The sequence below is a fragment of the Leuresthes tenuis genome, unplaced genomic scaffold, assembly GCF_036924035.1.
Source record: "Leuresthes tenuis unplaced genomic scaffold, fLeuTen1.0.hap1 SCAF_15, whole genome shotgun sequence".
Lineage (NCBI taxonomy): Eukaryota > Metazoa > Chordata > Actinopteri > Atheriniformes > Atherinopsidae > Leuresthes > Leuresthes tenuis.
Genome location: NW_027325369.1, coordinates 25,595,867 through 25,620,814, shown reverse-complemented (window position 1 = coordinate 25,620,814; position 24,948 = coordinate 25,595,867). Strand labels below are relative to the sequence as shown.

The 24,948-nt window shown below is 39.8% G+C and overlaps 1 protein-coding gene across 4 annotated transcripts in view; it reads left to right on the top strand.

Moving 5' to 3' along the window:
* Positions 1-24,948, top strand: part of LOC140269880 (AT-rich interactive domain-containing protein 1B-like) — a 166,003-nt gene that overhangs the window by 70,675 nt on the left and 70,380 nt on the right. The window lies entirely within an intron of this gene.

Below are 24,948 nucleotides of genomic sequence, written 5' to 3'. Positions count from 1 at the left end.
AGAAAGGCCCACTGCTGCACTCTCCTTCCCTCATCAAAGAGCAGCCAGGCTTAGAGGAGCGCTCGTCCTTCTCCCATCACCCCGCATCCCAATTAAAAACAACCTGGGACAGAGGAGAAGGAGAAGGGTGGGAGTGAATGAGACAAGGTCGCCGAAGGAAAGCAAGGAGTGACAGAAGGAGAGGTGAATCGACTCAGGAAGGAGTAATCATGGTGATGTCAGAGACAAAAAAGCAAAGAACAGGCTTCATTTAAGCCTCAGTAACCTTTCACCTTCTTGTTCCTGCTCCCACAGAGGTGGGAAACTTTCAAGTGATCAGTTTTCCACAGGGGCAGGGGGGGGGACACTCATTGTCTCCCACTTTGAGCTAAAGTGGATCAATTTGGGTCTAGTGTTATTTTAGAGGTCTTTGTGAAGTGTATGTGCCTGAATCATGTGCTCCCATGGTATGGTTGGTCTTTATTATTCATTTTTTCTCAAACAGAGCGATGAAGGAGTATATTTCTTCATGTGCTTACGCATGTTATAAATTCAAACTTATGGTTGCGCACGTACAGACACAAACACACACAAATCTGTGCCAAGAGTTTGAAGAACTTCAGACCTAAAGGTCACTCACCGGAAGCAAATGACAGTTTGAGAATAGCGTTCAATATGTTATATTCACCGCTGGCGTTTGCACAGAATAATCAAACTTGATGAATGTCTCAGATGCTCCATGTTCGTCTCTGAGTTTCTGACAAGACCTGTACAAAGATTAAGGGAGTGAAGAAGGAAAGAAAGAAATTAAATAAAGGAAAATCAAGGAGAACTAGACCAGTGAAATGGAATATTTTGAAATCTTGGGAGGTAAAGATAAAAAAAAAAGCTTTACGGCGGGCTTGATATTTGGACTGTACGAGAGAAAATATTCACATCATCACCAGGCCAGATGGAGAGTGTGTGTTCCCCCATCTCTCTCCTTCTTACTTACTCCTCCTGGGTCCACAGATGCTGGTTTAAGATGAGGAAACAGCAGGGAAGGAGACAATAAAGGTCAACCTTTCTTTTTCTTCCCTTCTTTTCCTTGTTTTTTCCATCTCTGCAATGATTTTCACTCAAACTCCTTGGCCCACTTAATTCTGCCGCTGTTATGTGGAGAATGTTGGAGCTTCACAAGAGAATAAAGAAATAGATAGTAGGAAAGTCCTCAGTCTTTACACTGAAAGGTGTTGAGCTTCTTTTATTGTCTTTGCTTGCAATCAGAATGATTGAAGTTGGGTTTGAAGAAATGCTCTAAAATATTTTACACACTCGCTTGTTTTAACAAAATGCACACAAAAATCCACCCAAAATAAGATACAACTTTATGTATGTTATAACAGTGAACTATAATATGGTCATGTTGGTCACAAAAAAGTGTGTAAACCGAGCACCTTGTGCCAGCTTTACCTCTAATCATCGATTTCTTTTGTACTTTGAATCTTCCGTTTTCATCTCCCATCTTTCCTTTTTAGATGTTTTTACAATTTCTCCTTATCCTTCCATTTTCTCATTTTTATCTTTTTTCTTCACCCTGTTCTTTCCTTTTGACCTCATCACCTCTTATTTCCTGCCCCCTCCCTCCCTCCCTCCCTCTCCTCCTCCTCTTCTTTCTGACTCAAGAGGCTATAGTCTCCAAAAGGTCAGTCCTGGCTGACATTTGCTGTGGAACCTCATTGATTTCTCCTCTGCACATTGTGATTGGCTAGCCAGAGCTGCTTCCGTTTCCCACCAATCCCCTTTAACCAGGAAGCAAGGCAGCCCGCTGACCCCGAGGTCAACCATCTCCAAATAGCTTTTTCTGGAGTGCTGCATTTGTCTTTGCTCTACATTTCTCTCCTCTCTGCCTCCCTGCAGGCCGCAGGAGGAGGAAAGAGACAGGGATGGGCAGAAAGATAATTCTTGAAATGAAAGTTTAAAAAGCTTGTGGTTTTCATCCAGTAGTTGGTTGACTCCCAACAAAACTCGATGAGGCATCTGAGGGTGCTCTGATTTCTTGTATTTGACTCGGAAGTTCATTCTATGAGAATAATATCATGCTACAGGGACTTTGTTCTCTGCTATTATTCTGTATCTCTTCATACAGCCCTGGCTGGTAAAAACCCTCCCTGAAATAAATGTCAGAAATTGTCTGAAAACATTTTGTTTCAGCTTGCGATCTAGCTGAGAAACCATTCTCTGCACTGTCACCTGTAACTATGAATTTGATACCAAATAAACTTAGTCTTTTAATTGGCTTTGGTGAAAAGTCATCGCATTTGATGTTCTTCTCTTTTCAGCCCTTTTTGACTTAGAGTTTGTTATAGAACAGCTTTCTAAAACTTAAAATGCTGATTGAGTATTGCTGATGTCCTTTTAGCAGAGCTGACCCTTCAATTCAAACGCAGCACCGAGTGATAATGTTTCTCAGCAGCTGAGCTAAATGAAAGAGAGATATGTGTTTGGGCTGTACAATAGATTAAGCTTCTACTCTAACAATATATATCAATATATTCAGTGGTCTGTGTTTGTCAGATTGCTCTGATCTACTACAAGAAAACTAGTTGCTTTAAAAGGACTTAAAAGGTTTGTGTGGTGGTGTATCTTCTCTTCTGACAAACAACAGAGACAGTGTCCTCAGGTGAAGCAGAGATCACATTTTTCTCAATTTGGTAAAATTGTTCAGTTAAATTCTCGTGTGTATAAGACTGCCTGTTCAATAAGTTAAAATCTGCAGAAAAGTGGTATTCTCAGCTGCTTCCGTCCACCACTGCCATGTTTTAAACAACCACGGTGTGGTGGGCAGACTGATATGTTGTTGTGAGAAGACTTTGACTCCACAAAGGCTATTACATTATACCACACTTCATACACTAGCCAATCTTGTGCAAATGGCAATTATCACACACTCCCCATGGCTCTTTCCGTCATTTACACTGAGATGTCGAACGAAGAGTGAGGAAAATTAACAGAAAACTGACCACTGCTCGAATGACTGAGTGCCATCATTTTAACAGATTGATCAATCCATTAATGTTAAATATCACAAGTCTGAAATTATCCAGATTGTAATATGTAGCCACCTTTTTCTGGGCCCTAACAGATGTATATCTGCATGAACATTTTCAAAATTTAAACAGTTAAATCTCCCTTATTTACCAATAACCTGAAACAGTAAAATCACTGACAGTGAATAACTATGTAGTTTTTTGGGAAGCCTTTATGTTCTTGTAAATGTTATTTTTGTTATCACCTGCCCTAAAAGCTAATTTATGTTCACTTTTTGTACGTAAATAGGTAGGCGTCACTGCCCACATACTACCATGCATGCTTTACGTTAGCATGGTTGTTAGGCAATCCATGCACCAGACGTTGGTTCAAAGGTCACATCCGAGTTCCTTCGCTGCCTTTGGACTCTCACCAAATTCACATCCAGTCTCTTCCCAACTGTTCTTCAGGAGTTCTCTGTCCCTATGCCCAGGGGAGGTAACATCATAGATGTGTTTGTAGCCTCTCTTCAAAAAGCCATGTCTGTTTTTGTCTTGTTCTTGTGTTCCTTTTGCTGGTCACACATGAGCTATACTGCATAACACCATGATTTGCAGGGGTACTGTTCTGTTTGCTGTGTTTATGTAAGCATCAGCAAGGTCTCTGAAAACGTACCAAAATACATACAAAATTAACACACAGGATGAACAGAAGGCTCCGTCCGTATGCGTCCACCTATTTAACACTGAGCATAAATGAGCCCTAACAATGCTGCAGACCATGAATGCCCAGCAGCAAAACTCTCTCCCAGCAGAACAAAGTGACCCCAACAGGTAACACAACAAAGAGCCTAGGCCTCCAAACTCAGCAGGTCCCAATCAGACTGAGCGATCCCGATCTGGACTAAAAGGACCTGCTACCAGTCACAACAGGAGACAAGATATCTAATGTCCATAGCCCAATGAGGGAGAGCTGTGTTGGACACACAAAAAGGAAAGTCCTCACTTGCACATTGTGTAGACAGTTGGTGTTAATGTTCAGGCTCATTGGTGTATGATAAACTAGTGTCAGCTGTGCAGGAAGTCACTGGGAGAAACAGGAACGGAAAATTATTTTTTAGCTGTATGATCCGATTTTTTTATTAAAACTGATGTGATTTTTATATAACACAAATGAGTATAGTAAACCTCGACTGCTGTTTGCCTCTGTATCTGGTGGTGTTTTCTTCCTCCTGCAGCTCCCGGCTCTGCTTCCTCCTGCAGAAAACGGTGTCCTCGTGAGACAGCAGTGGCGGCGCTGTTAGAAAATGTCCGAACGCAACGGTGTAAACAAAGAGGCAGACATTGCTCGGTCTTTCTCTGTGAAGTGATAATGTGTTCCCCACACTGTTTTTGTTCTCATGCTAATGAAGTGGACCGCATCGGTAATCACTTTCAAACCCTCAGCCAGGAAAACAGTAGAAACGGCAAAACAAATGCTCAAACAAAAGGATGGTGTGCTGTTGTTGGTGTGTTTCTGCTGTGAGTGTGTGCAGGAGTGGACGGAGAAATAGAAGTGGATGCGTGTTTGAAGTGGGCTTGTGTGTGTTTCAGTTGGTGCATTTTCTGTATTTTAGCAAACCCACTAGTGCACTACCAACCACAAGGCTGGATGGAGCTGCAGGGGAAGGTCAATGGTCACTGGATTCTGTTGTTCGAGAAACTCAAATACATTGGAAAAGAGTCACTTGTAGATTAGATTAAACACGAAAATATATGAGATGAAAACTGTCCACCTCCATATCACTTCCATGTCTGACATCTTGTTTCCCTGTAGGCATTTCATGTCAGCTTTAAATCATCTTTAGTGTGAGAAGTGGCATATCTATGACAATCACCCTCAAAGACTTACTCAAATTGATCTTTTCCTAAATGCTCTGAGTGGCAGACGACAGCTGCAGATACATTCTCACCTTGTTTTATTTGGAGAAGTAAACCTAAAAAGTCTAGTCATAGCTGCAGAGTTGCTCAGCATCTGCTGTTATGGGCTGAAAAATGACTTCAACCTTTCCTTAAAATAATGCAATGTTTTCTGGATATATTAAACTGTGGCTGTCTTGTCTCATGACTGCTGTGTTTCTTGATTACGCATTGATCACAGGAAAGTTGTAAAAACAACATGGCTTGCCCATTCACCCTATATAACTCGTCATTAAAACAAGGAATTGAAGCTGTTTCCTGTGCGTCATGTAAATGCTGAGCATTTTAGTTGTAGAATTTGAGACGAAATCTCTGTTTAGCACAATATCTCATGCACCTTGTGAATATAATGAAAGATCTAGCTGCTTAAACAGGATTTAGCTATGAGGCCCATCTTAGCAAATGAAGGAAGGAATCTCAACTTTCATTTCCTGCTTGGTTTCTCTCAATATATTAACGGCTCCGTAGCTCCCCCTCTTTAACTCATTGTTTCTTTTTTTAAAAACCCGGTCGTATTCTCCTCTGGGCTGACAGACTTCAGGCTGTAAAGCTGAAATGCAGCCTCTTGAGAGCCATTTGTTTACTGAAGACCTTGGAAATTAGCATGTTTTATCGGGCAAAGTACAGTTAAAAAAATACACATTGTTGTGAAAGATTTTGATGCTTTAACACTTTAATATGAACCCATTCCTATATGTTCCTTATGTGCACATGTTTTTCCGTTTAGGCTTTGATCCGTGTTGGTTTTTTATGGATGTGAATATATGTCTGTGCACTGGTGTTCATCTTCCTGTGTGTGTGTCAGCTCTCTTTGTGAAAGACATTAGACCGCAGTAACAAGCTATTGATTGGACTGGGCTGGAGGCTGCAGCTGATTTCTCATGGAAACGCTGAAACAGGCAACAATACCCACATGCAGACATAGAGCAGTGAAAACAACAAAAAAACAACCCAGTAATAACAGGATAAAAACAACACACCAAACATTCCAAGATTTTTTTTTGCTGTTTTGTGGACATCTTTCAAGTATTTTGGCACCTCTCAGAAAGCTCTCTGGAAAATCAAGTTGTGTGTTATTATGATGCTTCTAAATTTCTCTTTCTTCCTCTGTGTGTTCAGCCATGTTGGTTACCACTGATCTTTACTATGTACTCATCTAAAGCATCACATCCTTGTTGTAGAGGACACTTTAAAAGAACCCCCTGCCCTTTAGCGTCACAGAGACTGTATGAAAACCGAAGTAAAAACATTTGATCAGCTCTGGTTTAGTGATTAGTTGTGAAAGAGCACAACAACAGACATTTATTTGTTATGAAATGTCACCCTGGAAAGATTTTTTAAGACATGGGCTCTACATTTTTACCTGTGGGTGCAGAAATAGAGGACCTGTTTACAAGGAAGTCAGCGGAGGTTTGTGAAATATTTACCAAGTTTTTATTAACATTTCTCCCCCAAAATAAAATACATTCAATTTGGAGTGCCTACAGAGACAAACACACAGTCATGACTTTCACTTTCTCTCTGTGTGTACACTCACTCACACACACACCTGATTTTGCTGCTGGCATGATGTTGGCGTCCCAGAGGTAATTAGAAGGAGGCTGTTGCTGGCTGTGCTACAACAGCTCAAATACCTCGACTGACTACTACACCTGTCTGCAGGGATAAACTGTGTACATGCAGGTGTGTTTGTGTGTGTTTGCCTAAAGATGTACTGTACATGACTATGTGTGAATCCTTGCTGATGACAGTAGGTGCTCATGTCCTTATGATGTGCGAATGTGTGAACCTTTTCAGTGATGATATGCTGGTGTATATGCAGCTGTGTGCATGTGTCGTCACCTGCCAGCACACAGTTGTTTTGACATCACTCTGATCTCAGAGATAAGCCTTAACAACAGGAGCATATATGATCATCTTCTCTCTGTAGCTCTGTCTCACACACACTGGCGTAGATGAAAGGCTAGATGTCTGGATTACAGAGAAGCTAACATGACAAGGCTGTTATCTGCTATGCTCTTTATGAATATCACTAGATGGTCTTTAGGATAGATAGCGCAGGCTTTGATGATAGTTGTGTTACTGGAATGACATTTTGGCAGTTGTGTACACTCAAACACTTCACAACATAATGCACCAGGCTCAAATACACACACATACACACATGCACAGTCACAAATGTAGGGATTTTCGTGCAAGCTGTCGTCTTCTCGTCTCTCACACATTTTTTGGAGAGCATGCTGCTACATCTCTTGCTCTTTTTCTTCGTCTGGCGCACAAACTCTTGCAGCTCATTGTTGTCTTGTGAGGCACGTTAAACCTACAAAGGGTAGTTGCTTCGACCTCTGCCTGCTATATTAAGCCTCATTGTCGATCTACTGAAAAAGTAAAAACATACCAACTGGAGGCTAAAATTAGCTCTTTAATTGGGATGATTTTTAGAGGGAAGTAATAAAGGGATTCAGAGGAAGCAATGAAAGAGGAAGAGAAAGCCTTTCCCCCCCTCACATACTGCATTTCATTTCAAATTGAGCTTTCTTCTCTCTGTTTATTTCTGATGGCTTTGTGCCACTGGACACATAGTAATAGGATTTTTACTACGTGTAAATTAACTTGGCCCACCTGGAGGGCCGATTCTGCTCTTTGACCACTCGCTGTTCAATTATATGTTTCTTTATTTTGATTTATTATTAAACACAGCCCAACCCAGAGCTTCCCTTCATGGGTAAATACAATTTTCTAAAAAGGCTTCTCTACTTCGCTTGGAGAAAAAAATGAAGAAAATACAAATTGTATTTACTTTTTATTTATCGCTGTTTTATTCTTGATTTTTTAAAAAGTCACATTTAAAAGCATAACGTTTTAGTAGCTCTGCACAGACTTAAGACAAGCTGTGCGGCCACATGCTGCTCTTTTTCTGACCCTGAAAAATGCTTTGCTTCTCAGTTTGCCATTCATGCTAGGTAGAGTGGAGCAAAGAGGGTAGAGGTGCAGATTGGAGTTTCATGCAAATGAGGTCATGAGAGGCAGCATGTGTGTAATTTGGTGAAAACAGTATGTTTTGCAATGCACTGAAAAGTGATGTCTGAGGATTAGGTTCATTTAAGTGCAATATCGCTTGCCTCATAATAAACTATGACTGAAAAGCTGCCGCACTTATTTCATCTGATGGCAAATACCACATCAGGCCTTCAGTGTAATTATGGTGAGGTTGCTAATACAGAAAACTGTACTGAGAATTAAATCCTACACTATTCTTACTTGTCATCTGTGTCATCCACAATCACTTTTTACATACAGTGTGTGCAAGGTCCAAAATTAACACCCAATAACTAAATTCAGTTACACTTTGGCTTTGGCAGATCAGCCAGGCTGGTGGTAAACATGAAACTATAGCACAATTAGAGTAAATTAGAATAAGTTGAATATTATTTGGTACTTTCTGCTCCACAGGGTTGTTTGAGCAGACACTGTGTTTTTAGAACAAGAAATATATTAAAATGCACAGATTGTGATTGTTATCCAAATAGTTGTAAATGTATCTATTTGTATGTATCTATTTAATGCAGTTCTAAATAATAGTTTGTATACTAAGAACTGAAAGTAATTACTTATAATGAAATTCTTCTCAGTTTACTTGCAATTGTCCAATGAGTGAAAAACTATATTTTCGAGTCAGAGTATGTAACTATGAAGGCATCAAAATGGATAAAACCATGCTTATGATGCACTGTGGTTGCTTTATGTTCAAGCAAGTTGCTGCTAAATAGCCACAGAAGCTCTTGTGTCTGTACATGGGATCAACTAATTAGTTATGATGAAAATGGATGCACACTTTTTATTCTTATTGTAATTATAAGATATGTTGTAATATCTAATTATAGTATATTTTATATCCAGACACACTTATAATATAGCTCATGGCTTGTTTTTTTTTTTTAAACCGGCTAAGTCAGGTTTGTGTCCCAGCGGTTTGCATGTGATGAGTGTGTCAGACTGTCTGATTCAGCATCCCTGTTTTAATCATATTATTTGTTTTTGTGCTTGGATATCTGTGTACATACACGAGGCCAAATCCATGAGGCTTTATGTTTGTATATGTGCTTGAAAAAAACATGAAAGCTGAGTTCCCTCCTTCAAAATGGGAGATCAACAACTTCTCCCAGATCAATTTGGAGAAGCAGAAAGCTAGAAAGAGAGGGATAGAGGGAGAGCAGCCACAGAGAGAAAACAAGAAAGAGGATGAAAAGGAGAGGAAAACTGCCAGGCTGTTTGCTCCCACCTGTCTTGACTTGAAAGAAGAAAGGGGGAGAAGACAAAGACGCCTGGGAAGACTTGAAAAGGGGAACAAAAAGTAGAGAAAGAGAGGAAGAGGGGGAGAGGAAAAGGAAGACAGCAGATATGTGAGTAGCCCCAAAAGGCACGTTGGTGTTTGAAGCTGAAGCGCTGGAACAGCATGGACTTCATAGAGAATCAGTCCCCGGGTAAACGACTGGAGTGGAAGGAGACGTTTGATACTGGGAGTGCTGGAAGGGAAGGATCGCTCATTAGATGCATCCGCCAGCACAGACACGCCAAACCACAGCTGCACTGCCTGTTATATCTAAGGGATTAGGATATATAAACAAGATAGAAATTTTTTTTTTTTAAATCCATTGGATAAGTAGATGGATAAATTCAGCTAATGCCTTGTCTTGTGTTTTGATACATTAAACTTTATTTTATAGTCCTTTTTAGGAATTATTCTTTTTAGCAGAGTAGTTAGAGCAGGCTTTGATATCTGCATGCAAATTTATGTTATGCATATAGATTTATATCTAAACTAATGCTTGTCTTTTTCTTAATACCACCCTTCTGTCTTTATGTTGTACAACTCCATATTTAGAGGATATGCTTAACAGTTGCATTGCTCTGCACCAAAAGAGCAAAAGTCTATCATAGCTTTCTTAGTTATGCTGTCCTCCACACATTCTTGTCAACACGCTACATGTACAATGACTCCAACCGTTTATTTAGGATGTCAAAATGAAGGCATTCCGAGTCCTGCCCGATGAGCATGAGGTGTGGAAGTGTATAAGGCAGGAACAATGACTGTTTGCACTATCCAAAGGCCATTGAGAGGTGTTACCAACAGCAATGACTGTAAAGCAAGACTGATGACTGGTTCAATACTGACAGGAAAAAGGTGGCTGGGAAGATAAATGCACACATGTTAGTGTTATAACAGTTTTCTTGTGTAAAGTCAATTGGAAATGGTGTCAGCAGGCAGGCCTCTATATTTTGAATATATGTATCTATATATCTATATCTATATATCTATATAGATATTTCAGTGTTTAATATGTATCTATATATCTATATAGATATATAGATACATATATATTCTGTTTTGTAATTCTATTTCTTCTGCGAAGCATACATTTGTTTGAGTTTCAGTTTTATCTTGACTGCCAAGTGTGTGTTTGCACCCTCCCCTCATAGCCTGCCACCTTTGCCTGCACATGCACTGACTTGCACAGTTCGTACTTCATATGTTGCTTGTCGTGCTCGTGTGTGCGTGTGTGTGTGTGTGCGCGCGCGCGTGTGCGTGTGCGTGTGTGTGTGTGTGTGTGTGCGCGCGTGTGTGTGTGTGTTTGACACTGACGTAGTGCGGGTGTGTAAGCATCCATTTGTTCTTCATCTCAGTATAAGCTCCTTGGGAAATGATCCATGAATCTAAAGACAAAAAGATTTGTCACTGTCAAAGTAGAGGCAGCACAGGCTCAGACATACACATATTTACTGTAATCAGCTTTATGAGAAGAAATGATGGTGATACAGAGTTTGCAGTATGCCGTGTTTATCCTTCTTAATGATGTTTGACCTCTACTTTTCAGTGGAAGATTTACATCTAGCTTCCAACATGCAGTCTTTCTTTCTCTTTCATCCCTTTGCTTCCTTGTTTGTCCCTCTCTGTCTATTTTAATTAAAGAACAAAGAATGAACCAAAATGTATCAGGTAATGTTCCAGCTGTCTTTACTGTTAGCTTTAATTCTGCATGGCTCAATGCTGGTGTGTATTTGTATTTTTCTTCTGTCTGAATCTGTGTGCTCATTCCGAAGTGAACACCATGCAAGTAATTCTGCTTACATTAACCTCAGCAAAACAGTTAACCTGTTAATGTGTAAAAATGTGTTTAGATGTGACAGTGGTCAGCTGAAAGTGTGTTTGCTTTTGCGTAAGAGAGGGCATTATGGAGGTTAATTTGTATATGAAGGCTTTTGTGTTAAGTGCTTCTATCTTGATGTGTGCGACTCAAGCCGACTATGCATTTTGGTTTAGCTGTGTAAACAGGCAGCTCCTCCGTCAGTCGTGCTCTGGCTGCATAATGAAAGACGCCGATCCACTGAGTTCCCTGCTGTGTTCAGACAGAGAGGCCAACACACTGCAGTGATACACAGCCCTAATTCCTTCACTCTGTCTCTCTCTGTTTTTGTCCTTTCTTCATTATCACATTTCTTTTCTTCTTCGTCTATTCCCATTTGTTTTTACCTCTCCGTCTTTGAATCCCAGCAATTTTTCACTCTTATCCCCTACTGATGCTCTAAATTGAATAATTGAAACTTCTCTTTAGTCTGATAATCTGCTTGAGTTGCCATTTCGTTTACAATCCATTATTCGGTTTGACATAGCTGATAATATACTAGATTTGAATGCTCAAAGAGGGCAAAATGATAGTGTTTATGCCCTTTTCTGTTTGGGAAAGTGTTTGGTTACCCTAACCAGTCAATCTGTTGCATCGCAAAAGCAGTGACTTTTTGCTTTCCAATTATTCAGGTGATGATTTGATGTATCTAAAGATGCATTTCAGTGTTTTGCATCTTCAAATCTCTGAGTAACCACACATAACTACTTTGTCATTCTACAAGTCCTCCAACTGAAATGGTCATTTTAAGTTCTTTGCTCATACCCCCAATGTAGTTCTTAATGGTGTCCTGTAAAATGCTGGTATTACAAGTGTTAGAAGTGAAAAATTACTCGTAAGCGTTTCCACATCAGAGGTCATGTAATTTTCAAGTCTTTCATTTAAGAATCCACAAAATCCTCATAAGGAGGAAGCAGGTGGGGGTGGATGGAGTTACTAAGCGCTGTGCTTTAAACAATTGGCCATTGTGTGATGTGAAAACTTATGTTCCATCAATAACATGACAAGATTTTACTAAAACACCTTTGTCACTTCCTGGTTGGGTTTAGGTATTAATATTACTTGGTAAGGGTAAGAAAACCATAATGGTTTCAGTCTAAAAATACATGTCTTGCAAAAAACAGCAGTATTTTGGTAATACAACTAATAAGAGGAACAATGAGCCTTTTTTGCTCAAATCTAACCAGAAGTCTGCAACTTTCCAACTATCCAGACTAATAAGCTATGAATGAATAAAGTGCTGTCAGTTTTGTCCTACAATTCTGTGAGGGATAGATTTATGAACTTAAGATCTATACTTGTATGGTTGTAAGGAATTGAACAAAGTTGTGGAAGACCTTGGAGGCAGCTGGAGCTTAAGAGGAACAGCCACTTCCAATGACATGGAGGACTCTGTATATTGTGACAAGCTGTAATTGCTATTTAAATACGCATATAAAATGCTTAATTCAAGCCTTGGCCTTTGTAGAAATATGTTGTATCACAGTAGCTGAGGCACACATGCATGTGCACCTATGGCAACTCTGAAACAACAGTGAACCCCCATATGGCAATTCCCAGTTCAATTCCTGGTAACATCACACTTTGACTCAGCCTAGTGTGCTGTGTCAGGACCTTTGTGAGTCAGAGAGCGATGCGCTACGTGCCCTTTATGTTGTTTTCAACAAGCATAGTTAATTTTGTGAAAGGGAACATTTTAAGGGTTCTTATATACAAAACAAATGTGAAGAACCATCAACAACTAGAGGTGCCCGGCTGGGTCTCCTTGCATGGCCAATGTCTCAACAAGCAAAATAGCATATGAACACACCAGAAAGACAACTTCCAACTGCTGTCCGGGATGTGCAGTCTACACCTGCACAAGAAGACTTGGCATTGCAGAGGAGGCGTTAGAAAAAATGTCATACACTGAAAGAAAAAAATGTAAACATCGTATGCTCTGTGTTTTTTAGTAATGTCAAACAGAGCAGATTTCTCTTGAGTCAAAAGAGAGGGACACGCACATTCACAAACACTCCAGAAATGCCTTACGGTCAGTTGCTGGCTTGGTCAATAAGGGCTCTAAGCCAAACCATGATCATTTCCTAACCATAACTAAGTATGTTTGTTACTGAAAACTATTCAGTCACTGAGTTATTATCCAAAATGAAAAAGTAATGGTCCCACATTGAACTTTCAGAGGACCAGAGCTGTTGAAAAAACCAGTTTGCTTGAGTCAGACGAGGAAACCACCACTGCTTCGTCCATCTGACATGGATTTTGTTGGTCATTTACTGGCAGCATAAATTATTGCTGCATCAAATGCATCATGACACCAACAACATAAAAAAAACATGTACATTTCTTATCCTGAGAGAGAGAATGGGTTTGTTGATTTTAAGTTTATCACCACTTATCTGACAAGATTCTAGGAAAAAAAAAGTGTCAAATAGTGGGTCGTCATTGCACAAATATACATGCTTATGTATCTCCCACATGGGAGATGTGGACAGCTGTTTGGAGGCCTGTATGTATAATGTATTGTATAATTATCTGCATTTTTACTTTGCTTTTTAAAACATCTGTCTCTTTTGTCTCTGCGCATCTCTTTGACCTGCCCTGCCACTCTTTTTTTTTGTCTTTCCTATCTCAACATCTCTTTCATTTCTGTTCTAATCTCTGTCAGTTTGTCTATCACCTTCTCTCTTTTACTTGGGATCTGATTGATCTCACTGTACAGCAACTTTAATTCATTACACTCAAGCCTTTTTTTCTCTCCATTTAACACTCATTATCTCTCTTCTTTCTCTGCCACATTGTGTCACTCACTCTCCAGAAGACAAGAGAAAAGCAGGTTGGAGGAAAATGAGAGGCAGGAGAAGAGAATCTGGCTGTAATAACTTTGTCCTTGCACTTAAAGAAGGCAAAATATTTAAATTACAGGGCAGTGAAGGAGGGAAACAGGCAGCTGGGTGGAAGAAATGACAAGATTGAAGAGAAAAAGAAAGAAGGAGAATAGCAATTGGGAGAATTATCAGATATATCTTTGGGGGAAAGCATTTTCCAAGACAAGAAAGAGGACCAGTTAAAAAAAAGTATCCATTTTCAAACGCAGAAGTGATTGTGGAGTTTTTACCTTCCGAAAAAAGAAAAGGAAAGAAATTAACTAATGCACAGGCAATGTTTTGTGTGTTAGAAAAGCTCCAAAAAGAGAGAGACTATGCTTTCATCTCTTTCTTTTTTTAGTGTGTCTGTGATCTCAACTCTGGAGGATTTCGTTTCAGCGCTTTTGAAATCATGTCCCTGTTCCCCTTTCTGCTTTGCTTCCTTCCTGTCGCTGTGTGTGCGTGCATGCATGTTACACGCCTGGCTAACGGAGGCAGCAACACAGATGTGCTGATAGTAATCCAGAGGCTAGCAGCGAAGCTCAGAGGGGCACACACACACACACACATACGCTCGGTGTGACAGAAGGGACACATTCCCCCTGGGAGACTGAAAAAGGACATGTTACTGAATCCCTCTGAGACACAACAAAGGAGCATACACTCATACAAACCCACAAAAACTGAATTTAGAGGAAAGTGTCAAAATGTATCTGTACAGAGTATCTCAAGAGGATGTGTAGAGGAGGTAGAAGAATTGACTGTTACATTCACTGTTGCCTTTGACCTCACTTGCGTTCAACCTCATTGACCTCCTGCTCTTCTTTTTCTTTTTTCCTGACGCAATCATGATGAAAATCACCCGAGTCCTTATCCATTTTAAATCCCCCCTTCTCCAATTCTAATTCACTTAGAGGGATAGATTGTTTATCATCCCATCAGAAGCTACAAAACCTCCTCCCCCTTCTATTCTTTACCTTTCTCTCCATCCCTCCCTCCCACCCTCCCTCCCTCGCTGCTCTCCATTTTCCTTTTTAATTTCTCACGAAGGCTTCTCGCCATCGTTCTGGGTAATTAAAATGAGAGCAGGGAGATTGAAAATAGAAGGAAGGGAGGTGTGGAGGGAGATGAGGGAAGAAACGGGGAGTTTGAGAGGCTTTGTGTCGGGGATAACAGGGGAAAAAAAGGCATGTATATGTCCGTACGTGCTGAGCTGAGGTAATGGTGGATGGGTTCTATCGCACTGTTGGCCTAAATTAGTGATCGTCATCAAAGCAGCCAGTCAATATGCCAGAGAATTTTCCCTCTCTCCTGCCCTTCCTCATGTTTATGCACTCATTATACAGTTTAAGTTCTTTGTATGTATTTGTTTATCATTCAATATATCCCTCCATTTCTCCATTTTCTTGGTAATAACACTAATTCTCTCCCCCTCTTTTTTTCGCTACATCATGTGCAAACACAGTCATTATAAGACTGTGAAATCTACTGTGAATCTCAAAAGCACTAATGATCCAACAACCACTTAAATAGAACACATTTCTCTATCTCTCACACTCTCTTACAGACACACACACACACACACGTCACCAGTGTTGGAAAACATTCCTGAGAATATATATAATTAAATACCCAAATGCCTGTTGTAATGCAGGCATGTAAAATTAATGAATTGCATGTTTTTACATGGGAATAATTATATGCAAATGCTATGGAATATACGAGTAATTATAGATATATCATAGTGCTGATCGCATTATAATTACGGCCTTCCTTTATGACTTTGTCGCCGTTGGTTGTGTCGCACCTTCATCACGTAGGTGAGTGATTTTCTTTATTTAGTTTATTGCTGCTTTTACATCCCTACAAGTCTATTAGGTTGATTAAAGCTCTCCAGAGAGTCAGTTTAGCACCTTTTATCATTTTAAACCTCACAGTTAGTACTGTGCAAAAGTCTCAAGCCACCTCTCATTTCTTTATCTGTTGCCAGGAAAACAGGACGTCGGTGCTGAAATTTATTGAAACGTGCATATCTGTTAAACTGTGTCTTTTTTGTAGATACAACTAAAGAGATTAGAACAATTTATGTGTCTTCAGCAGGCTTCTAGTAACAAAGTGACTGAAAATCACATTTAAAATTGGTTTGTAGCTAAGTTGTCTGTTATGTGTAGATACAACACTGGTTTATCCTTTTTTTTATGATCGAATGATTCATAGGTCAATGTTAAGTGATGAAACAAACAAATATCTTTCTCTGTAAATAGTCAGATACAAGGGCTGGCCTGAAGATGAGTAAAAAAAAAGCTGCTGATGTTAAACTAAAAAATGTACTAGCTTTAGAAAGCATGGAGAACTGTTGCTCAAGATTACATGATGAAAGAAATGAGGGGTGGCTTGAGACTTTTGCACAGTGTTGCATATTTGAAACATTATTAAGAAGGTTACGAATGTAATGCCCTCACTTTTCACTTTCTTGATCTCAGCTGGACAAACAGCATACCGGAGGAATTCTTCTACAGGTCACATACTATTCCTCATACACAAACAGAAAGACACAATTGAGTGGTCCACTTGAAGAAAAGAGTGACAACTAAAATAAACAAACCACAGGAGTATAGTGTTTCTTCAGTGTGAGTGAAAAGGGATGAGGTAACGATGGGGTCAGAAGAAAAATGAGAATTGAAGAAAGGGATAAAGAGAGTGATCCAGACAAGAGCCGGCTGTGTGGGTGAGGGTTCCTGTGGTTGCCACAGAGGAATGTGCTTTTTCACATGTTCTTCCTCCTTCTCTGCTTGTCCCTCTAAGGGGCCCGTAACAGGCCTTATCTGAGAGCTGCGCTTGGCTACTCATCTTTGACACACTGAATATTCGCCACGTGCTGCTACACACACACACACACACCAAGAGTTACTCAAGGGTGTGCGTCTCCACATCATTCACACCAAATGCCTAAATGCTTCCATCTCTGTGCTCTTCAAAGGCGTATGGTTGGATGGCACAGTGATTCGTCACCACAAAGGCATTGTGAGAATGTAAGAGTGGCTGCGAGGGACATTTGCGGGGGCTGCATTAGAGATAGGGCCATCAGGTGCCATTGTGGATTAAGAATGTGTTGGATTTTGGCCTCTTGAGGATGAGTGAGATGTGAGTGCACTTGTCTGTCAGAGAGACAGTTGATGTGACCTGATTTGATAAATTCTGATGACGCATTGAGCTGCACAGGAGTGCCATCAAAGCTACACTGTTATGTTGTGTATTCTATATATCATATTGCAAATAGGATGATGCTCATAGGGTATATGTGTTCATATGTTCAGCAGCAACACTGGATTACCTGTCATCCAAACCAAGCCCTTTGGCTACATTGGAGGAAGCTCCACTTATGTTTCAAACTGTTGTTTGTCATTTTAGTAACTCTGGAAAATTGAAGAAATTTTGTGTAACAATTTCAAGACAATGAAAAAATGGGGAACTATGCTTTGTTTCGACTCTTTCTTTTTGTTTATTTTTGTTGTAGCTGCACCTGAGCTGTGAAAGAGGCACTGTTAATAAAAATCAAGTTGAACATTTTCTTTTAGATATTGTTGAAGAATTATGGATCAACATATATATATATATATATATATATATATATATATATATATATATATATATATATATATATTTGAACATTCTGAGAATTATTTCAAAAGTGAAGTATGGGAAAAACATGTCTGTTTTGAGTACTGTTGCATCACTGACCTTGCCTTTTGGGCCATTCCCCATAGAGAGATCTTGCCCTAAACCCTTTCCCTCTCTCAAAATCAATGAGCTAATGGAGAATGCAGGACCAGCTGTAGCTGTGTGTAGATATGTGTGTGTATGTTTGGTAGGTATTAGTGTCTCAAAGCAAAGGCGAGCTATACTGGGTATTGCCCTGTAGTGAAAAGGGGGATTTAGGAAGTCTTAATAGCAGAATTTCTCAATTTCTCCCAAGTCTTTTTTCACTCTTTGAACTGTGAAAGAGCAAATAGCTAGCCTTAGCCTTAGCCCTTTACTACAGTGGAAGTCATCTAACAGGCCTCACACACATTCACAGAATAACACACATAACTGTTTTTTTTTTTGCTTTACAGTCAGCATGCTCCTGTGGTGGTGTGAAGAATTTATGATTTGGTGCTCCTCAGTGGGGTCTCTTCCTTTCATTGACAACACACACACACACACACACATTTGCTGACACCTTCTGAGGATTTACTGCGCTGTGTTAGATATTTGCTTTGTCCAACATAGGGATAATAATGCACAAGCTCTGGGAATATCTCTCTCCCATTTCTGGAATTGGCTCTATTGCTCTTTTTCACGAGAGCTGACACGTTATTTTGTCCTTCCTCCTTTCCTGTCACTCTCCGGCTGCCTCCTTGCTTCATCTCCCTCAGGCTAGTGGAGAAGTTTGGTGCCCTTTTCCTCCGTCTGGGGTCCTGGTTTAGGACAGAGAATCAGTCACAGTTACACATATTAGATTAGAGGAGAGTGGGAACCAAATTGTCCTCTCCTCCTCTACCTCATATCCTCCCCAGCCTCCTCTTCTCGTCTTCCCCTCCTCTGCTCCTTCCTCCTATTCCCAGAGGAGGTTAAGTGTCATTGTCCCCTGTTTTTATTTTATTATTTTCCTCCTTTGCCTGCATTACTCCATTTGCCTTTGTCCTTCGTCTTATCGGCATATTGCGTTTGCAAGGATGAAGACATTCAGAGAGGAAAAGCTTTTCACACATTCTGAATTCCTCTAAGGATGTATTCATAATCACAAACTAGCCCAACTTTTTAAAATTTATTTCCTTGCCTGCTTTCCTTTGTATGCCCAGTGTAACAGAATGTTAACTGCCTGACTTAATTAAAAAATTAGATGGTTTTGCTAGCTTTGTTTTCTGATATTGTTTTTATGTTTGGTTCAAATTTAGTTTCCAGATAGTACTAAAATGCCTACGTTTGCTTCTTTTTGTGTGTGCTACAGACTGATCTAAGTATTTATGGAGTTTTACTTCATCCATCCTGTCCTTCTGCCATTATTCTTCCATTTGCTAATGATCCCATCTCACCTGGGAAATGAGAAGCTTGACTTTTACCTTTAGATGGCTGTAACTGACACAAGGGCAGTGAGCAAGGATATTAACTTGGATAGATGTGCTTTTCCTTTGATTTACTGCCTGCTTTTTTTATATATATCTGGCTCACTTTTGTGTTGTACATCTATCATATTCACAGCACTTCCCTTGAAATTTTGTTTAGATTGAAGCCATATTTTAACCTAATAAACTATAAATATTAGAGATGAGAAAAGAGAGGGGAAAGTGTGTCCTCCAGATGATTCAGTGCTCCTTGTTCTCCACAAAGAAAGCTAATCCTTTCATTAACCCATCATAGGGATAAGAAGGGGGATCCCCTGCCCACCAAACCCACCCAGGTGAAGAACACCTGTTTCTTCCCTTTAATTTTCTGCAGGGCAAATTCAAACAGATTCTTCATTTTAGTAGAATAGAGCAGAACTGATACTGACTTGAATGTCCAACCATGTATTTGTCACACACATGCTAGTCACCGCCTACGAGTTTGTTTGTTTTTTTTAACCTCAGCTTAATGTCATTGCCCAGATTTAATATGAATCATGACAAAGAGACAACGAAAAAACCCTTCTACAGTGTGAATGCGTTCATTCAACTGGCAAGCAGGAGTGACATCAGAGAAACCTTTACAAAGGTGTAAATGAAATCCAGGAGGGCCAGGAGCGTTTGTAAGGCTCGTGACAAGCTATTCTTCAGATTCTCTGAGACATTGCTCTTGTTTTATTAAGAATTATATATCTGATTTTAATCTCAAACGCTTGAATCACTGCAATCCAGAAATGTTAAGATAAAAATAATGCATAACTGGTATGAGTTATTATCACAGTTTACCTTTCAGTTCAGGCTTGGTTTTAGACAGCATTATTTATGGTTTCAGTGACTTGTTCTACTATGGCAACCTATAGAATACAGTTATGTTATTAATCAATAGCTGATCCTCTTCAGCAGCTGAGTGAGGATCTTCATGGATGTCGCTGTCCAGTTGAGCGTTCTTGTTAAACTTCTCTGTTTAATCTGTGTTGATTATCATATCTATGAGTCTGACTGAACCACATCCATTTGCTTCGGAATTTTGTCTAGTTTTTATCGACCGATTCCTCACAGCAGTTTCTGAAGCTCGTCTTTTCTTTCTCTCCTTTATAAATTAAATTAAAGTTGCCCACAAATTAAATGATACATCTATCCTTATTTGGCACTTTTTGCTGGGACATTGATTATGCTAATAACTTGCACATGCAAATGTTCATTAACAGATATAGCTCATCAGATTGAAACAAGGGGTACGGATGAATAGTAATAGAAGAGCTCAAACAAAAGCGCCATAAAGATAAAGAAGGATGATGGGAGAAATTTGTATGGACTTAGGAAAAGATAACCGCACTGCATTGAGAATGGAACCACACTTACACAAAGCTGTGATGTTGGTCTGCAGCACTGAAACTACAGACGTTTAGCAAATATTCTCCTAAAAGGGCTTTAGATACTTTGTCTAATGCAATCTTATCACACAGAGACAATATCATATGTATCATATTAGTATGATATTAACATGATATCGAATGTTGATTTTAAATATAAATTTAACAGTTCAAAGGTAAAGTTTCTATTTATTTACAGGAATTCCAGTTTATATCACTGTATCAAAATAATTTTTTTCATAAAGGAGGCTCCAGAGTTTCCTATGCCAAAGTAAATTAAATGAATGAATCTGCTCATTGTTCTATTAAGATGTCTGGTATCTAATATGGCACTGCCGCCTTGTCATGATTCATGGCTGGAGCAGAGGCTGGGAAAGGACCCAGATGTAGGACTTACAGGACTTATTGGTCAAACTAACTAAAGGCACTGCCAAGACTGGGAAAGCATGGTACTAATTATCAACACTTAACAAGAAAACAAAACTCCAAGCAATGACGAGGATCTGGCGATGAACAAAGGAAACCAAGGAGTATTTATGCTGTGGGAGAAAAAGACTAACAAAAGGCAGGTGGTGGTGATTAGCTAAATGAATCCAGGTGTAAAATGAAAACTGTAAGTAAGCTTTACAGAAAACACAAGGGTCAGCCTCTCCAGAATGAATCAGGGAAGTAAGAAGAACTACAAAATGAACTACACCAGAACGAAAGAGAAATCACAACAGCAAAAAACAGAACCAAAAACACAGACCACAAACCTACTGTTTCTGAATTTGAATTCCCAATTGTTCAGTCCCTGTGTGGGGGAAGATAAAGCTGTCACTTTATGAGAACATTAGATGTGTAATCTACAGCTTGTGTGTTTCTGTTTCTCTGTTGTGTCTCGCTAAGATTCCGATTTTCCACAGCTGTCATGTAACCTAACGCAGTAGCGGCCAGAAATATATCAAGACAGAATTTTTGCTGTTTTTCCATCCAGGTAGTGTTTTTTTTCTCTCTACCTTGTGTAGTTCTAATTTGTTAAGATGAGGGCATAGATGTATCGTCTGAGGGCTGTCCTGAGGCAATGTGGGCTTTGGCTTGAGGATTTCTTTACACAGAGTTTTCTTCTTGCTGTTTCAAAGCTTTGTAGCGATAGGATTAGCAGGCGATTTGTGCTGAAAATGGACTTTGGTACTTCTTGTCTTTTGGATGTGAATTAGATGTGAATGTTGGCCTATTCCCAGTCTTTTTGTGTTATGATAATGCTCATATGGTTGTCAGTGTGTTGGACATTTTGATTCTTTTTTTTTATCCTATTTGTTTAATTTTGTGAGTGCATCAGACCATTTTTTGTTTGTTTGCAATTGGCTCAGTAAAACTCATGAGTCTGTTATGCCTTGGAACAGTTTTTTAAATGAATTACAAATTTCCATTTTCAAGGTGCTCATGTTTCATACTTAGAGCACATGTTTGATACTATTTACTCACGATCTAATCAGAGACAGGTTTTTTTTTTCTAAAGGAAACAACCAGGCCTTGAGCCATGGCAGGGGTCTCAAGAGAAACAAACACCATAAGAGGGATATGGCACCCCTTCCCACTACATACTGCGCTTCATTGATCACAACAAGATAGAGAAAAAGAGGGAGAAATAAGAGAGAGCAATATGAGTGGCCTAATTATGGGGTCTGATCGTTTACATCAAAGATAATGAAAGTCTTGGACAGTCTCCCAAATCTCTCTTGTGTATTTGCAACCATCTCTCCCCACTCCTTGCTTTTTCTCCCCTTTTCTTTTTAATTGCATCGAGTAAATTCCCTGAACCTCACTCTACTACCATCGTGCCAGCAGTGAAATGCCAATACTTGATTTTTTTTAGGAAAGAACTGAAAACAAAGTCATATTTCAGCATTTAGCCTTGCTATGAAAAGTGAACTTCTCAAATGCCCTTCCCTGGCCTAATGGGCCTAGAAATCATTCAGGCATGAACATTATGCTAATACTCGCTAAGCTCGCTCGCTCTGCCTCCTTTTGTGAGTGTCTGTCATTCTATTTAGCCTGATAAACAAGTCTGATTTTCAATTATCTCCATTCAGATGAGGCCTGCGGCATATTTTCTTTGAGAGGTCCGATTTGTGTGTACTTGTGTGTGCGTATTTCTAACTGACAGGAGAGTATCTCAGCTCTATCTGTCTCTTTCCAATTCATTCAGTTGTGCTGCTTGTGTCTGTGTAGGTGTCTACTAATATGTCTGAGGAGTTTTTTTGTATGCATACAAACCACCTGTGAGGATGCATCCTGGGCTTTACTTGCTATTTTTAAGGAGATGCTGTAAAGCTATTAGTGGTGCCTACTTTTTACCGCCCACTTATACCCATGGGGTTTCTCTCTTTGACACACTCACATGTATTAGGAGGACTACAAACCAACCAATAAACTGGTTATTGATCATGTGTCATTACTGTGAGTTGGTTAGACAGACAGTCTAGCCCAAACCGAACAGTTAGATAAGAGAAGGACAATTAAAGCAGAACATAATTCATCTTCCGTCCTTTCTCTTCTTCCTTCCCATTTCTAAGAACTTCTCTCTCATCTCCCCTCCTTTTCCTCCCCCTCCTTTCCCCCCTCCCTCCCTCTTTCTGTCCTCTATTTATGAATTCCCCTTGCTCTGCACGGCGGCCGATGGAGAAGTTTTTAGTATGCAGCCTCTCTCAAGGACAGAGTCTTGTTAGAAAGCCTATTGAGCTGTGGAGCAATAGCTCGCTGTAGCCTGGCTGTGGACTCAGTTCATCTCTCGTTCCCTGCATCCCTCCCTCCCTCTCATTAATGATGTATTAGTTTATTAGGCATTGGATATTGGGTCGGGGACCCTGCGACGGACTTCATCATGACGGCGCTGTATGGAGAGGAAACACAAGGCGGAGGAATAGGAATAGGGAGCCAGAGGTGCATACAGATGTACAGCCATCCACTCTCACACAACACATGCTACACACACACACTCAAATATAAAATAAACATGCTGAAACTTAATAACGCATGCACACTCTGCCAGTGTTCATGAACATGAACCGCTCACTCCTCTGATTTACTTAAGAGTGGTTGGATTAGTAACTGTGCTCATACTCCTGCTGATGGCGCTGTCAGTAGAAAACAATGCCCTCCATACACCGCAGCCCATTGGTCACCCTGGGACACAAGGTGATTTCCCATGATGCATTTGCTGTCTGTACAGTCTATCTGTCATGCAAAGTGATATATTTCAGATGCTGAGGAGCAGTGATTGTGGTTTTGTTGCATTTGTTGTTGAGTGCATTATGGAGGAGCTACTTGTATGATTTATACAGTAAAATATTGAATTGAGCCTTTAGTATCTCTTCCTTTGCCATTTTATTTTATTTTGGGTTTCCAGTCTCTTTTGGGCTATCCAAGTCTTTGTCCTCCAGCTATTCTCTTTAACTTTCAGATATTTTAGAGTTTACAGTAAACGGGCTTTTTAATGAAGCCCCCAGCAGTGTTTGAGTTGCAGTATCTCAGATTTCATCTTCTTTTGATTTCATTATGTTGCCCCTCGTGATTCTACCTGACTTTTTTTTACTGCATCTCACTTTATGTCTCCCTTCTTGTCCTCCATTTAATCTTTAGCCCTTCCTTTCTGTCTTTTTACAAACTTCCATTGTTGTTTTGATATATTTCATCTATATAGATGTTCATCTCCAGCTTTCTCATCCATCTCTCTCGTGGATGATTTTCTTTTTCTACTTGTCATTGTTAAAGTACTCACTTTTCTGCTGTGAGGATTGTATATATCTTCACTCTCACATAAATGTATGATATACAGAAACACACACACAGACACACACTATCACAGATGCATGTCTTGAAATCCAGCCAGTCCATCACATCTTACCATCTTTGCCCTGTGCTCTTTTTCTTTTACAGACATCCACATAACAAAAAATCAAACCTTATTATAACAACAAAACTTTTATTTTTTTTAGCTTTTTGATTGACAGCTATCAATCTGTCTATCCCTTCCGTGTCCGGGCCGGGTGAGGTTTCCCTCCCCAGAATACTTTTTTTCCCTCTCCTGGTGCACTATCATCCCTACAGCACTGTCTTCCCTTTCTTGGAGAAGAAGAGCCATATTTTAGAGCAAAATCGAAAGCTGTGCACTTAGAGTTTGTCTTTGGCCTTCATCTTGATGGCAAGAGACGAGAGATGCACTCAGTAAGTGAAGAGTGTTGACTGTGTGCCTGTGTTTGTGTATCCAGACAATGCTGAGCTGTTGCTAAAAGGGAGCATTTGTAGTTCACTGTAAATAGCACAGTTTGCAGTTATCTGTGACATCAAAAGACCTCCCTTTCACATCCCAAGCATCTGATTTTATCTTACTGCATGATAAAGTAATTCTAGTTTAACTAAATTCCCATCACATTTTTTCCTGGAGTAGA